A 14,320-nucleotide genomic window follows, 5' to 3' on the forward strand; every position below is an offset into this window, starting at 1 on the left:
TAGCTGGGACTACAGGCATGTGCCACCATGCCCGGCTAATATTTTCTATATATTTTTAGTTGTCCGATTAATTTCTTTCTATTTTTAGTAGAGACAGGGTCTCACTCTTGCTCAGGCTGGTTTCTAACTCCTGAGCTCAAACAATCCGCCCGCCTCGGCCTCCCAGAGTGCTAGGATTACAGGCATGAGCCACCGCGCCTGGCCTCCCCTGGCACTTTTGAAGTCGGAAATCCATCCATCTGTGTTGGGGACTCTTGATTCCCGTGGTCTCACTCCCTAGAGCACCGCAGACAAGAACTAGGCGACGAGAAAAAGTAGTATGGCCCCAAACAAACCTGCCCTCTGCATTTACAGGGCAAACCATGACTTTTCTCAAGGCCCACAAATTATAGGGAGGCAAAGGGTGGAAAAATCTGGGGGTGGGGGAAAAGAAAAACCAACCATACCACCCATAAAAACATGCCAGATGGGAGGGAAGATGCTTATAATTCTAGTGGCTTTCAAATGTATTTATTTAGTCAGTCATTTATGAAACAACCCCCAGAAATTCCAGGTATCTTTCCTAAACAAAAGAGCCACTAATGTTTGCTTCTGATCAGCACAAAAAATTGATTAAAACGCAAACGTTGGGCATAGGCTCACAAGGAAGGCGTTTATGGTTCAGATGTGGAGTGCCTCCCACGTGTTTTCTTATCTCACTGTCAAACTAGGAGGTAAACCCAGAGTCACCAACGACTGGGAAAGTGTTCAGGAGATGTGTTTCCTACCTAAGTCAAGGACAATCTTCCTCCACAACAGCCACGAAAAAAAGAAGTAAAGATAATTATTCACATCATGGCACTGCTGAGATTTTCTAACTGACCTGAGCCCCCCAAAGAAATCCTGATTTGGACTATCCGGGTTTTACAATGTTATCAGTCATCAACAGACTTCGCCTTCCTTCAAAGTGCTTCCAATTGTTTCAGTGGCTAACACAACCTAAATCAACACTGGATATAGCAAAGAAAACAAACCACTTATAAACTTTCCCATACCTGCCAAAACTGGAAAGCTAAAAATAGCAGGTAGCAAACACTGTTCAAAAATATTTCTCCGGGAGAAAACAGGCGGAAAAGAGTGAATAATTTTCAAAGAAGTAAAGGATTTTTTTTAAAAGTTCGTTTTGCAACTTGGAATTTCTGTAGCCATAGGAAGTGAGGAAAACATAACTCAGCCATGACAATGATTCCTACACGCATAAGAAAGCTAAAGTGTTGTCAGTGTGATTTAAGCAATCACATGGCACACAGTGTTGATATAGTGTTTCATTCTTCTTTGTTGGCCCTCTTTACTGAGCCTGAGAGAAGCCGTGTTTGTTCAATATTATTAGCCCTTTTGTACCTGGGAGAAGATAGCCTCTTTTTTCCCAAGAGAAAGCTCAGTTTGTCAAGGTCATTAAGCAACTAAATCCAAAGTGTCATTTCTGTACTAAATCGTACCAACTATCTCTTTAATCATACACTTTGTTATTAGCTCTTTTTCAAGAATTAACACTCCTGCTAAGTGCTCACTATTGTTGTTCTAAGGAACAGACGTCCTCAGAGTCGAACCATCTTAAATGTGAATCTTGTTTCTGCCATTACCCGCTGTGTGACCCAGAGCCAGTTCTTAAACTCCACCTGCCTTGGTTATTCCAGAAGTGTCCCATGTGTTTCCCTTCTCAGAACTTATGATTAGTTGATCTTGCAACTGATTCAATGATTGATAATAAATCGATTAGAAAAAAAGTCTGAGGAGATAAAATTATGTCTTTAGGGAGCAGAATCCTATCGCACTATATAATTCCCTCTTCTGTGAATTGAAAAGCAAATGAAATAGTGTATGCGAAGTGCTTAACATAATGTTTGGCAACAACGAGTATTCAATAAATGTGGTTATTTTTAATAATAATAAATACTCTCTGATTAGAATTACAGATCAGTCATTTCCTAGGTTAAAAGGATTTCATTTATATGTACATATATGAATGTAAATTATTAATAAATACCATATACATGTAAATGAGACCATTCTTCCAATGGACTGATTGATCCAAGAATGTTAGTAAAGCTATGCACTTCATCTTCCTCTTCCTCAGTACAGCCTTGGCAACCCCACTTCAAAAAATAAATGCTTTGTTCATTCCTTCAGCCAGCTTCCTTGGCAGGACAAAGGACTGACACCCCCGAGCATGTTGCTGAGTTGTTACCTTGTTTTTGAGAGGCATTTTTGGAAACACGTTGTTGCTTAATTTATGTAAGAAATATATATTATGGAGTCCACCTATATGTATATGCATTATATGTGTGTGGTTTCGAATGTTGTTTTTTGTCCTTTCTTGTCTCAAGGTCTGTAAATCCTAGGAAAGCATGGCTGGAAGCCTTGCTGTTACTGAACATGCTGCTCTTTCTGAGGGATTTCTAACTCTGTTAGTCTGGGACCTCCTAGAAGCAAATGCCGAGATGAGATTAAACATGCGAGGACTGTATAGGGGAAATGCCTGAGAGAGAACACATGTGTGGTGTCCCAGCTGGCATGGCTGGGAAAGCCATCAGACTGCAATTCAAGCTCAACCCCAAATCGAGGAAAGAGAGAAGGGAGATTGGTAGAAGCATCTGAGATGACCTTGCAATCTATAAAGACTCATGGAGACAGTCAGGGAGTCCTTGAGTAAAAGTCAGCTATCAGAAGAGGCCTATGTCAGCCACGAACAGGCAGGCCTACCTTGGCATCCCTGCCGTACAAAATCATTGGCTGGGGACAGCCTGTACAAAGTGTGACCTTAGTGCAAACAAGGAGATGGACCTTAGATTGCAGCAGCTGGGGCCAATCTTACTGCCTGTAATTGGAGACCTGTGAGGTGCAATCTCATGACCACCCTGGGAGGGACGGTTGCCGACTGTGCAGGATCTCTCACAGGGACCTCAGGTAGCTGCCTGTGGACCACAGGGGTTGACTCCTCTCCAGGTCCCCTAGACACGCACACACTATGGACACATGTGCACATATGAGTAAATGCACATTGACCCTATGGACACACATACATGCTATAGGAGACCTGCATATTCTGAACAGGCACAGGCAGACACCTGTCTACAAAAGAGCATGCATAAGAGAAAGGCCTCCAGTTCTGTGGGTGTGCGCCGGGACCGCTCTGTCGCGTTGACTTGGTTGTTCACAGCCAGCTCCTAAATAGAGGGTTTGGTTTGCATTTCCCTGGCAAGAGAAAAATGGCTGAGCAGTGGGGTCAGTAGAGAAATTAAGGAAGAAGGACAGAAGGGCAGAGATGCGGAGTGAGAGAAAGCCCAGAGTTTCTGATCCATGTTCTATCTTAGTTCTGCCTGAGGCAGAGAAAAGCCAGCAGAGCCCTGGTCAGCACAGCTGAGTCCCCACAGGGACGTGGTGTGGGCAGACTGGGGGTGAGAAACTTCCTGCAGGAAAGTAGTTAAGTCCATGAAATGGCTCTGGGGAGACTGGTGGGGTCTTAGTGGAGCAGCTTCTACGTTGGGCCCTTTTGGCCTTGGAGCCCACCCTTGTGGTGTCACCCTCCAGGGGAGGCACAGAGCAGAGTGGAAGGACAGAGCTTCCACAGGGGTAGACACAGGATGACCTTGGGAGCTAGGCCGAGCTGGGGGAGAACAGCCCAGGGGGGAAGTAACACCACAGGTCAGATGTCCCGCTCCGTGGGTATGGAGGAGGCCCTGTGATTCATTCAACAAACATTTATAGGCCACATACCAATCTTTATGCAGGCCCTGAAAACACAATTCATTGTGAGCAAAAACAGAGGTCATCCTTACCCATGTGGGGATACAGTTTAGTTGGGGAGAGAGGCATTAATATATAATCCATCAAAGTGTCAAATGACTACTGCAGCAGGTGCTCTGGAGGGGAGGTGCCCACCGGTGCCAGGAAAAGATACAGCAGGGAGAATTGGTCTATTCCAGAAAGTCAGAAAGGGGCCCATGCAGATGTCCTGCTAGCTAAGATCTGAAGCATCAGACAGTCTTCTACCTGCACAAAAGGGAGGAGAGTGTTGCAGACAGAGAAAGCCCACGCACTGGCCCATGGGTGGGAGGAGAAGTGCTGCCTGAGGGACCTGAGTACAGAGGGCGGGGGGCCAAGGTGGAGGGCCAGTGGGGGTATAGTGGGCCATTTTAGGCTCTTCATTTTTCTCCCAGGAGCAATAGGAGGCTATTGAAGGGCTTTAGAGTATAGAAGTGAAACAATGAGATTTGCATTCTGAATTAAAAAACCATTCTAGCTGCACAGCAGAGCTGAACTGGAGGCAGGGTGAGGGTGAATGCAGGCGGAATAGTTAGGGGGAGAGATGGTAGCGGCATTGACCTGGGTGGAGGTTGAGGGGATGGAGGACAGTGGGTGGATTCAAGAGAGGAGTAGGGACTAAATCAAAATGACCCAGCGATGACTTAGAGGTGGGTTGAGATAGGTACAAGTCCTAGGTTTGTGGCTTGCACATCTGGCCGGGTGGGAGCGCCTTCATCAACAGCAGAAGCATGGCAGAAGGACCGGCCATAGGACGGAGGTGGGACATCCAGGAGGAAATATCAAGTAGGCAGGTGCATACATGGCTCTGGTTTCTGCCCCCCAGGGTGAGAAGGTAGCCTATGATGCGTTCTATTGCACCATCTTCCGGATGGGTTTCTAGGGTGGTGGGGACAGCCTGGAGATAAGAGTCAGTGGGGCCTGGGAGTGAGGACATTTGCTGTACCTGGCCCCTCTTCCCAGAGGGACTAGAGCAGCTTTCTATCCCAGGTACTTGAGTTAGGCTGCTCAAGAGTTTCTGACACTGAATAAATAGGGCTTGAAAGAACTCAGTTAACAAGGGATCAGAGGGGACCTTGGAGGGGGCTCACGAGCCCTTGACAAAAGGAAGTTCCGAGGCCTAATATTTGTTCTTTGTACCCAAACTTGATTTATACACAGTATAACAGCACTATTGACCTTCTCCATGATTTGGTTTCCGAGGAATCCAGAAAAGCACAGTGTGTTCCTGTCCATGAACACAGTGTTATCTTTGGTTTGGCCTGAGGCTCCCCCAGGCCACAGACTGGTCTAGATGGTGCTCCTGCCACCTGGAGGACAGAGGCAGAGACAGGCTGGCACTCCTGCTGTCTCCCCACAGTGTGGGCACGGAGGATCCACATGGAAGAAAACAAACACCTGGTTTCCCCATGAAATTGTACAGATCAGTGTCAACAGGTCCAATAAGGAGTCCAGGAAGTGGGATATGGGCACTCACACATTCCTTAAGAGCCCAGGAACAAGTGGACCATCTTGTCCCATAGAACACCCCTGGGTGTTGCTATCAGACAGGGAATAATGGATGGATGAACCACGGGTCTCTCTGATTTGTCTGTTTTTATACATCCTTAAATGTTATTGGCATATAACCCAGTCTTCCGCCAGGGAACAAGGACAGACAGAACCCCTGAATGAGGTAAGGATCCTCAGCTGCTACTTGTCCTCTTTTGGGATATATTTTCTTGCAAGAAGCATGTGTTTTCATCTGCTGAGAAGTTTAATACTAGAGACCCGCCTCTATACATAAGACCTGCAGTTTTCCTGCTTTGCATATGACTGGTCAGATAAGTTTTATTCTGCAGCACAATTTTAGTAAACTCATTTGGTCTTCCTCCTAAACCTGGCTGTCTAGTATCAGCTTTATCAATACAAAACATGATTTTTCTATTTGCCCAACTCCTATGTCTATTTTGAATAAGGAAAAGAAGTGTTGCTTTTTGGGCCCCCTAAAACCCCAACACATAAAGAAGACTAACTAGAACGCAAAGCCTTGAGGGATCTTTCTATGGCTTAAAAATGTGAAGTATCCTCCCAGTTAGTTGAGAGAATTCAGCTGCTTGACAGAATTGAACTTAACCTTCCAATGGCCATATCTGATCTGATCCAGTTTAAGAATGTAGTAGATACTGTTTCCATCAGTAAGTGTAAATTAGTTATATAGTCATGACAAGGCAGGACGAACGAAGGCAAAACAAACAAACAAAACCAAAATGTTTTTGTGCCTTTCCCTGGACTCACAGACTTGCCATGCAGGGTTATTTTCCATTTGCCCCTCCAAAGTCATTTCCACCTTTTTTGCTCTGCCTTGAGCCCTAGGAGGCAGCCTGTATGGACCACACCAATGGGCTTCATTGGGTTCAGCCAACAAGAGGCACTGTTAAGAGGTCAGAGGGTGGGAGAGAGAGATGTCGGGGTATTTTTGAGCCCTTTCTTTGCTGAGCTGTGGAAGCCCCTGTTCCTCTACTGATCGTCAAACTCCTATTAGAGGGCTCTTCTCCCACACTGCAGCTCTCACCAGGTTGCAGTAACTCCAATTCTCTCCTTGCCCCTTCAAGCCTAGAAGTGATAATGGCTACTCACTATCGTCATGTCCTGGTACCTCAGCATCCTTCTGCTCCCACACCCCTGTTCATTCCTCTAAACAGTTTCTTTGTACATACTCTTTCCACCTTAAATGCACTTTCTGTTTTCTGTTATGACCTGAGTCAGAAATACTCATTATCAATAATGGATTAAAAGATGTCTAAATTTCAGTCCAGATTCTTTGCGATGTTCACATACTTGCTGCACCAGTGTACAGCAGCCAGTGACTGTCTAGAGACAGGCCTCTTTGGGATGCTCTGCCCCTCACATGCATCTCTGCATGAGTACACACAGCTCATTGGCCAGCTCCATCAGCCAATGGGCAGAGAGCACTTCAGCATTGTGAATGTGGTGCCTTAGAAACACCTGCAGCTCCATGTGACTCAGAACCTTTGGCATTCTAGAAAGCTTTAACTTAGAGATTAAAAAAGTCATTAATGTGAATATAAATCTCATAATGCCTTCTACATTCCACTCAGTAGCAATTGAAAGTAAAAAATAACAATAACATTATTATAAATAACCCATGTGTATTTGAAAAACAGATTTTTATTACCCCATCTTCCTGCATACAAGAAAAAAGATTAAGGAAGAAAGACACAGAGTATGTGGGACATTGCCTTAGCAAGAATCAAAAAAAAAAAAAAAGTAATATTTTTATGCCCTTTGGAACTTGGCACTATATGCTATGAAGCAAAACTCAAGACTCCTTATTTGATTAGGAACTCTTTTACTCTTTGCTGTGTACAAAAATAAATGAATTATTTGGGTCAGATATGGTTTTCATTAGTCTTAGTCCGTGGGGCACACAATTTGCTTTCATAGTGTTTGTTGACCATCTGAGAGCTAGGCAGGAGTGAGAACTAAAGGATGATTGTCTTTATTGGACATTTTCCTGTTGGAGGGATTTGGCCTTGCTGATTCTGGGAAATAGAGAATAATGTACCTAATTACCATTTATTGAGCACATGCTACAAGGCAGATGCTGTACTGGGCATTTCATCTATACCATCTCCCAATATTCCACAATGCTGCAAAAGGTCATTATCATTCCCATTTTATAGATGAAGAAATGAAGGCTCAGAGAGAGGAAGTGATTTTCCCAAGGAGAGAGAGCTAGTGAGTGTTGGTCAGGATTTGGACCCAGGTTAAAAACCTCTAAAACACTTCTTTCAGTCTGCCATTTTGGTCCCTTTTTCCTGGGCAAAGATACAGTTTAAACTTTGTTACCAACTAGCTATCTGATAGCGGACAATTTTCTCTACCTCTCCAGGCTTCAGTTTCCTCCTTTGTAAAATAAAGAGGCAGGGCTAAGAGAAATGTCAGCTCTAAGATTATTTGATATCAATGTTTATATAAAAATATTTCCTGATAATAGACTATATTGGTCAAGATTCACAAGCCACTCAAGTTATTCCAGCAGAAATAAATTTAACACAGGGATTTAGGTGCATAAAAAGGTGATGGGAGGGTCTGGAGGGGCAGGTGCTGGGGGGTCTGCCAGGAATGACTCCCAGAACCACCCTGCAGTGAGCAGACTGGGGCACGGGACCCCTGGACTAAGGCTCTGTGTTAAAGCAGACGATTATGAACTTGAAGTCAAACAGACCTTTGATGAGTTTAGCAGTGTATATAACCTCTCTGAGCCTTACTTTCTTCAACTATAAAATCAGATAACAAATGTCAAAATACCTAGGATGGTGCTTAGCCATAGTAGGTAGTCAATTAAGTTTTGTCCTCTCCCCTCCACCAGAGACGGATGTATACTTATCTGAGAAAAGATGGAAAAAATGTCAGACTGGAACAATGGGAAATAATGATAAAGAAGTAAGATGGGACCAGACAATAGAGGATTTTCCTTAAAAAAAAAAAAAAAAAAGAGGTAGATAAACAAACTTGAATTCTATAGGCAACAGGGGTTGATGACAGTTCTTGGATAGGAGAGTGCCATGAGAAATTTGGTGCTTTGCAAGATAAGTATTGCAGCCATAGTCGAGAAGCAAGTTGTTCTCACAATGATTAATAAGAAATGAATGCCTTTGCCAGCCTCTTTAAAAAAATATTCTTCCAATTTCATGGAAAATGCCCCTTGGGGAACCACTGAAGGAGACTATAGTCCTTATTTAGTGGGAAATATTTAATTGAAACAATGCCTTTCACTGCTAAGCTTAGAAGTAGATTGTCTCCTCCTAATAGGTATAGCGTGGTGGGCCTGGGACACACTCCCGCTGAGTCACAGGCAGAAAGACTGGGAAATAAAGTGGTTATGGGCAGACAGAGCTTACCTGACTCCAATAAGATTGTGTCCCCAAAAGGTATATACCTGGGAAGACAGCCAGGGAACAGGAAGATACATCAACCAAGAGAGCTCAGAGCATGCCCCATCCCACAACTATGTGGTAATTGCACAGATGAGACAACAGCAGAGATCCTCCAGCCTCCCCAGGATGGAGTTGAAGGCTGAGAAATCATGCAGCCTGTTACTTACATGGCATCTGTAAAATCACTATGGATCTCAAACGATTACACTCAAGTGACCTCAGACACGGAAAAAGTCTGTAATACTCTCCAACATCAAGAAATTCTAGAACTAAAATCTACTTAGGAGTGTATTTAATAGTTGCTTAAACTAGATGCCTAATAAATTTTGAGTGAATGGATCACCTACCGAAAAGCTCTCATTTTTAAATGAGGTAACTAAATTGACCCAAGGTCACCAACTAGAGAGTGGCAGAGCTACAACTAAAACTCAAGTCTCCTGATGTTCAATTTTATGTTTTATCCCTTATTCCATGTTGCCTTTGGCACCTGTTTCTGAAGGAAATGGGTATGCATGCATCATGGTGTTGTACATTGAGAAAAGTTTAGCCAATCTCTGTGTCTGGGATGAAAAACAGGTCCATATAGCCATCTTCCTGGCTTTCTGTGAGGTTCTTATGACCCAGAGTCTCTATGATAACATCGCAGAGGGGAAACATTACTTCTGCAATGCACTCAAGAGATCCATACCAAGAACATGGCTTGTACAGACAAGCCCCAGGCCAAGATCTATGGAAAGGGCTGGCTCAGTGTGCATGGATTTCTTCTGAACCCTGATGGTTTGCAAGTATTCAACATTTGCTCTGCGTTCCTTTGGTTTCAAAACAGGAACACCACAGAGGCAAAGTGAGGTCATGAAATCCTATTGATAAATCTGACACACACCCAGGGAAAAAAAGAAAGAGAGAAAGGAAAGAAGAAAGAGAGAGAGGCTATAAAATAAGGATGGAGGAAGGAGAGAGTAAATAGATGCATATGTCAATGAAACCTTCTTTTCCTGGGCCACACCCTCCACCAGGAATCTGAAAGCTGGGCTCTAATTCAGGAACTCTGAAGCTGTTTTGAGTTTCTTTCCAAAGTTTCTAGGCATCTAATCCTTTCCAAGGATTCCCACGGGGAAAGTGTTATCTCTCAATTCAGCGAGGTCTGTTGACAAAGACCAACCCTCTCTGTCCTTCCCTGGGGGTAAAGAGTGACTCATGTAAGATGAGGAGAGAGCACAACACATCTAGGAGTTAAGACCCCCAGCCTAGCAGTCTGTCATAGCAGCTGCTCCTTGTCAGGGGCAGCCTCTTGCTATGGTTCCCACAGTGGCAACAGATGCTTCACAGAGGGTGGCCCTTCGCAGCAGTATGCAGGAGGAGTAACTCCTCTCACAGACAGTGGAAGCTCCTCTGTGAATCATGGAGACAACTGTGAGCACTATGTCAGTGTCTTTCTAAGTCTCAGGGTCTCTCAGCTCTTCCAGTAGTTTCTGCGCCATTCAGCAGGGGGAAGTCTACATCTGACTTTCTCCGCACCACCTCGGGAGGCCAACACCCAGCAAGTCTCTGGAACCCCTTGGCCAGCGATTCCACATATTCTTATATACCCTAGAGAAAAATCTCATAGATGTTCACAAGGAGACCTGACTAGGCTCTTCACTAAAGCATTGTTTGAATGGGAAAAACTTGGAAATAACTTAAATGTCTATCCCTAGGAGATGAGATAAATAAATGTCATATTCATAGAGTGGAATAAATATAGTAGGTAAAATGAATGAAACAGAACTAAATGTAGCAATCTGGTGAATTTCAAAAATACAATAATGAGGATGACAAGCAACAAGTATCAAGGATACCACTCATATAAAGTTTGCAGGCATGCAAAATAATGCCATTTATTATCTATTGAGGGAGTGAGCAGAGATCTGAAGACAGTGAGAAAAGCCATGGAGATCTTGGGGAAGAGAGCAGAAAGAAAAGCAAGAGCCTGTGGCCTGAGGCACAAGGACATTTAGTGTGGCTGAGAGCAAGCAGGTCGCTGTGGCTAGAGTGGATTACTTGGGGAAGGGGAGACTACAGGAAATCAGGCCAGAGAGGTAACCAGTTGTCAGAACTTGAAGAGCCTTATAGTTGACACCAGAAAGTTTTAACCAGGGAGTCTGTGGTGGAAGGTCTAAATTTAAGGCCCAATAACTGCCCCAACACCTGGGGGAAAGCAGGAAGGCCTCGAATGGCCTAACCACATGCTCCCCTCTCTACTACGCTTCCTTTGAAAAAGTTCCCTAGCCAAGCCACCCTTCTGTCAGATGGATCAGGTGCAGTTCCTGTTGTCAACTGAGAAGTTGGTTTCAGTGCCTCTCCAGCCCATGAAATTCCTCAAACAACCAATCACATCCTCCTGTGGGAACCAGGGGTGCCACACCCTCTTGACGCCATAAAGCCTGCCTTGCACAGCACCTGAGGGTTTATTGCGTTTCCAGCTACAACCTCTGCATGGCCATGTGTGGCATGCAGTGTACTCCCCCCAGGCTGTGAGTCTATGTGACTAATGCATTGTTGTCGAGCTCATCTGTCCAGCGCTGGGTGCCGTGTGTCTGACAATTAGCCATGCCCATAACCCTAGGGCTGGAATCCCTCCCTCACCAGCAGAGTGCATAGGAGATGATGTGAATCACATGATCTGACTTGTGCTTAAATCAATGCTGGCTACTACTGAGAATGGACTATGGGGAAGTAAAAACGAGAACAAGAAAACCAGGCATGGGCTGTGGCATCATTCAGACAGGACGTTAGCTTAGAAGAGGATGGAAGAGTGATGATAGATATATTTGGCTGGATTTGAGATGTATAGTGAAGGCAGGGCTGGTAGGATTTGCTCAGAAATAGAATATGGGTGTGAAAGAAAGAGAGGAGCCAATTCTTTTAGCCTGATAACTAGCTGCCATTTATTCATGGGGAAAACTGGGGGAATGGCTGTTTCACAGGGAGTCTTCCTGTCTTACACAAGTTATTGCACAAATAAGAGAAAAAAAAAAAGAGAGAAATCTCATTTTGTGAGGCTTGTGAGGTCTTGATACCAAACCCAGTACAAGAAGACAAAATTGTCAGTGAACCAGTTTCAATAAAGAACATGAAGGTAAAAATTGTAACTGGTAACAATGATCTACTACAATCATCAAATTTATTCCTAAAATTTTAGATGCAATTTCCTTTAAGGTGAGGAAAAAGACACATATGCCTTGGTGTCATTGCCACTCCAACAAAGTACAGGAAGTCCTGGTCAATGCATTAAGACCAGGAAGGAAGGAGACCAAATTGTGATTATTTGCAGTCACAATACCATGATCCAATGCATAGGAAACCTAAGAAAATCAGTAAACAATATACAAAACTCAACAGTGTTTCTATAAACAAGCAATAACTCAATAGAAAATATATTAATAATACAAGACACCACTCATAGCAGCAACAAAAACTATGAAGTATGTAGACATTAACCAAAGAAAACACAAGAGCTTCACAGAGAAAAATTTTAAAACTATGAAACTACATACCGGAAAACCTAAAGAAATGAAACATTAAATACAGCTCACTTTAACTTCATAAAGAGTTAATTTTTCCTTCACTTCTAAATTCAATGTAATTACAATTAAAATACCAAAAGGATTTTTAACATGAAAAACTGATTCTAAAACTTATGTGGAAAAATAAATATTCTCAAAAAGTTAAGGCAAAACCAAAAAAGAAGATATATCAGATACTATAGGATATATTACAAAGGAGGGAAACTTTTATTGATACAACAAAAAGAAATGGCAAACTGAGAGAAGATATTGACAACAATGAAAACACACAAATAATTAAGTTTTAAAATATATAAAGAAACTTCTGTAATTCAGTTAAGTCAATACTGAAAATGAAGTTTAAAGCAGGAAACGTGGGGAGAATAATCCACTCTGAGATAATCCGACAAATTGGAAAGCCATAATTATAAAAAACAGCAAAGTTAAGTGACACAGGAAGAAAAACATGGGCAAACAAATGACTAGGCAAATCACAGGAGGAAAACTCACGTGACTAATAATTATACGAAGAATGTTCTACCTCACTAGCAATCAGATGAATATAAATGGAAACAAAGATGACATACCACTTAAAACATAGAGATCAGTAAAAATTACACAGTCGGAAAAGAACAAGTGCTAGTGAGAATGTTGGGAGCTGTAATCCTCATACGGCACTGGGGAAAGCTTAAAGAGGTACATGCTTTCTAGAAGGCAGCCTGGCAATACTCAGGGAAATTAAAAATGTGTACACACTGAGACCCAACAGTCCCACTCCTGGGTATGTAATTCAGAGAGACGCAATAGCAATGAGTACAAAGACATACTAGAGGATGCTCATCCTAGGTCGTTTGTGGTACTAAAGATTTGGAAACAGTCTAAATGTCTGTTGATAAGGGAAATCAATAAGGAAAGTGTGTAATATGACATGAGGGAATCCTATGAGACCATCATACATAATGAACAAGATTTACACATAGCAGCATGGATGGATCTCAAAACACGGTGTTAAGTTAAAAAGGAAAAAAAAAAGGACGAGATTAAAAGCTTGAGAGCATTTATGTAAATCAAAAACGTTGACACTAAATAACGTCATTTCTCAAGGCGATACGTGTCTAGATAAATTATGGAGAAGATGGACTGCAAAGACATAGATTGAGTACACTTTAGGGAGTGCGCACAGCAGGAGGAAAATGATACCGGGGGCAGGGAGTGAAGAGGGAAAATATAAAAATAATAAGGGGGCCTCACATAGACTAATGTCAACTATGGATCACAAGGAGAAATTTTATTAACTCAATTCTGCCCATCTGAGGGCTAAGAAAGACAAAGTAAAGAAAGGAAAAGAAAAGAAAGTTGTGTTGAAAATCCCTTCTCACTGATATCTGTCTCTTGGTGTTCTGAAACCTGTTTCATTTCTTCAGAAATGAATTAGCCCATTTGCTAGGATCCAGTCGAAAAAGAGGTGTCTTCCTTAGGATGGTTGCTTGACTTGCCAAGCCTATTTTTCAACCGGTAAATAATATTCCCACTTTCCAGGTCTGATGGGTAAATTAAAAGGACTAACCCACATATGTCCCCACAAGGTGTCTGGTTCAGAGTTAAGTGCTCAGTACCCACAGTCACTAGTATTTGGAAACACAGAATGTCAGAACCTGACAAAATCTGACAGGTGAATGAGTCAACCCTTATGTCATGAATGCAGGGCAGGGTGCCGAGACAGATTCTGTGCCTCGCCGGCAATCCAGGGATATGGGGGAGAACTGAGATGGGACCACAGCTCAACTCACTCTGCATCCAGTTTGTCCACAACCATCCATTGCCTCCTTGGGCTCAAAAGGGTGTATACGAACTCATTTTTCTGGGACTAAAAGGAATTTTTATTCGTGACATGTTTAAATCCATGTAATTATCAACATTTCTGGCCAATGGAGCATTGTGAAAGAAATAAAAAATACAGGAAATAGAAAAGGCTATTTATCTGCATTAGCTCTTTTTACGTGGTATAATGCTGTTCCCAAATCATGC

Source organism: Propithecus coquereli, unplaced genomic scaffold (assembly GCF_000956105.1).
Source record: "Propithecus coquereli isolate 6110/MARCELLA unplaced genomic scaffold, Pcoq_1.0 Scaffold110, whole genome shotgun sequence".
NCBI lineage: Eukaryota > Metazoa > Chordata > Mammalia > Primates > Indriidae > Propithecus > Propithecus coquereli.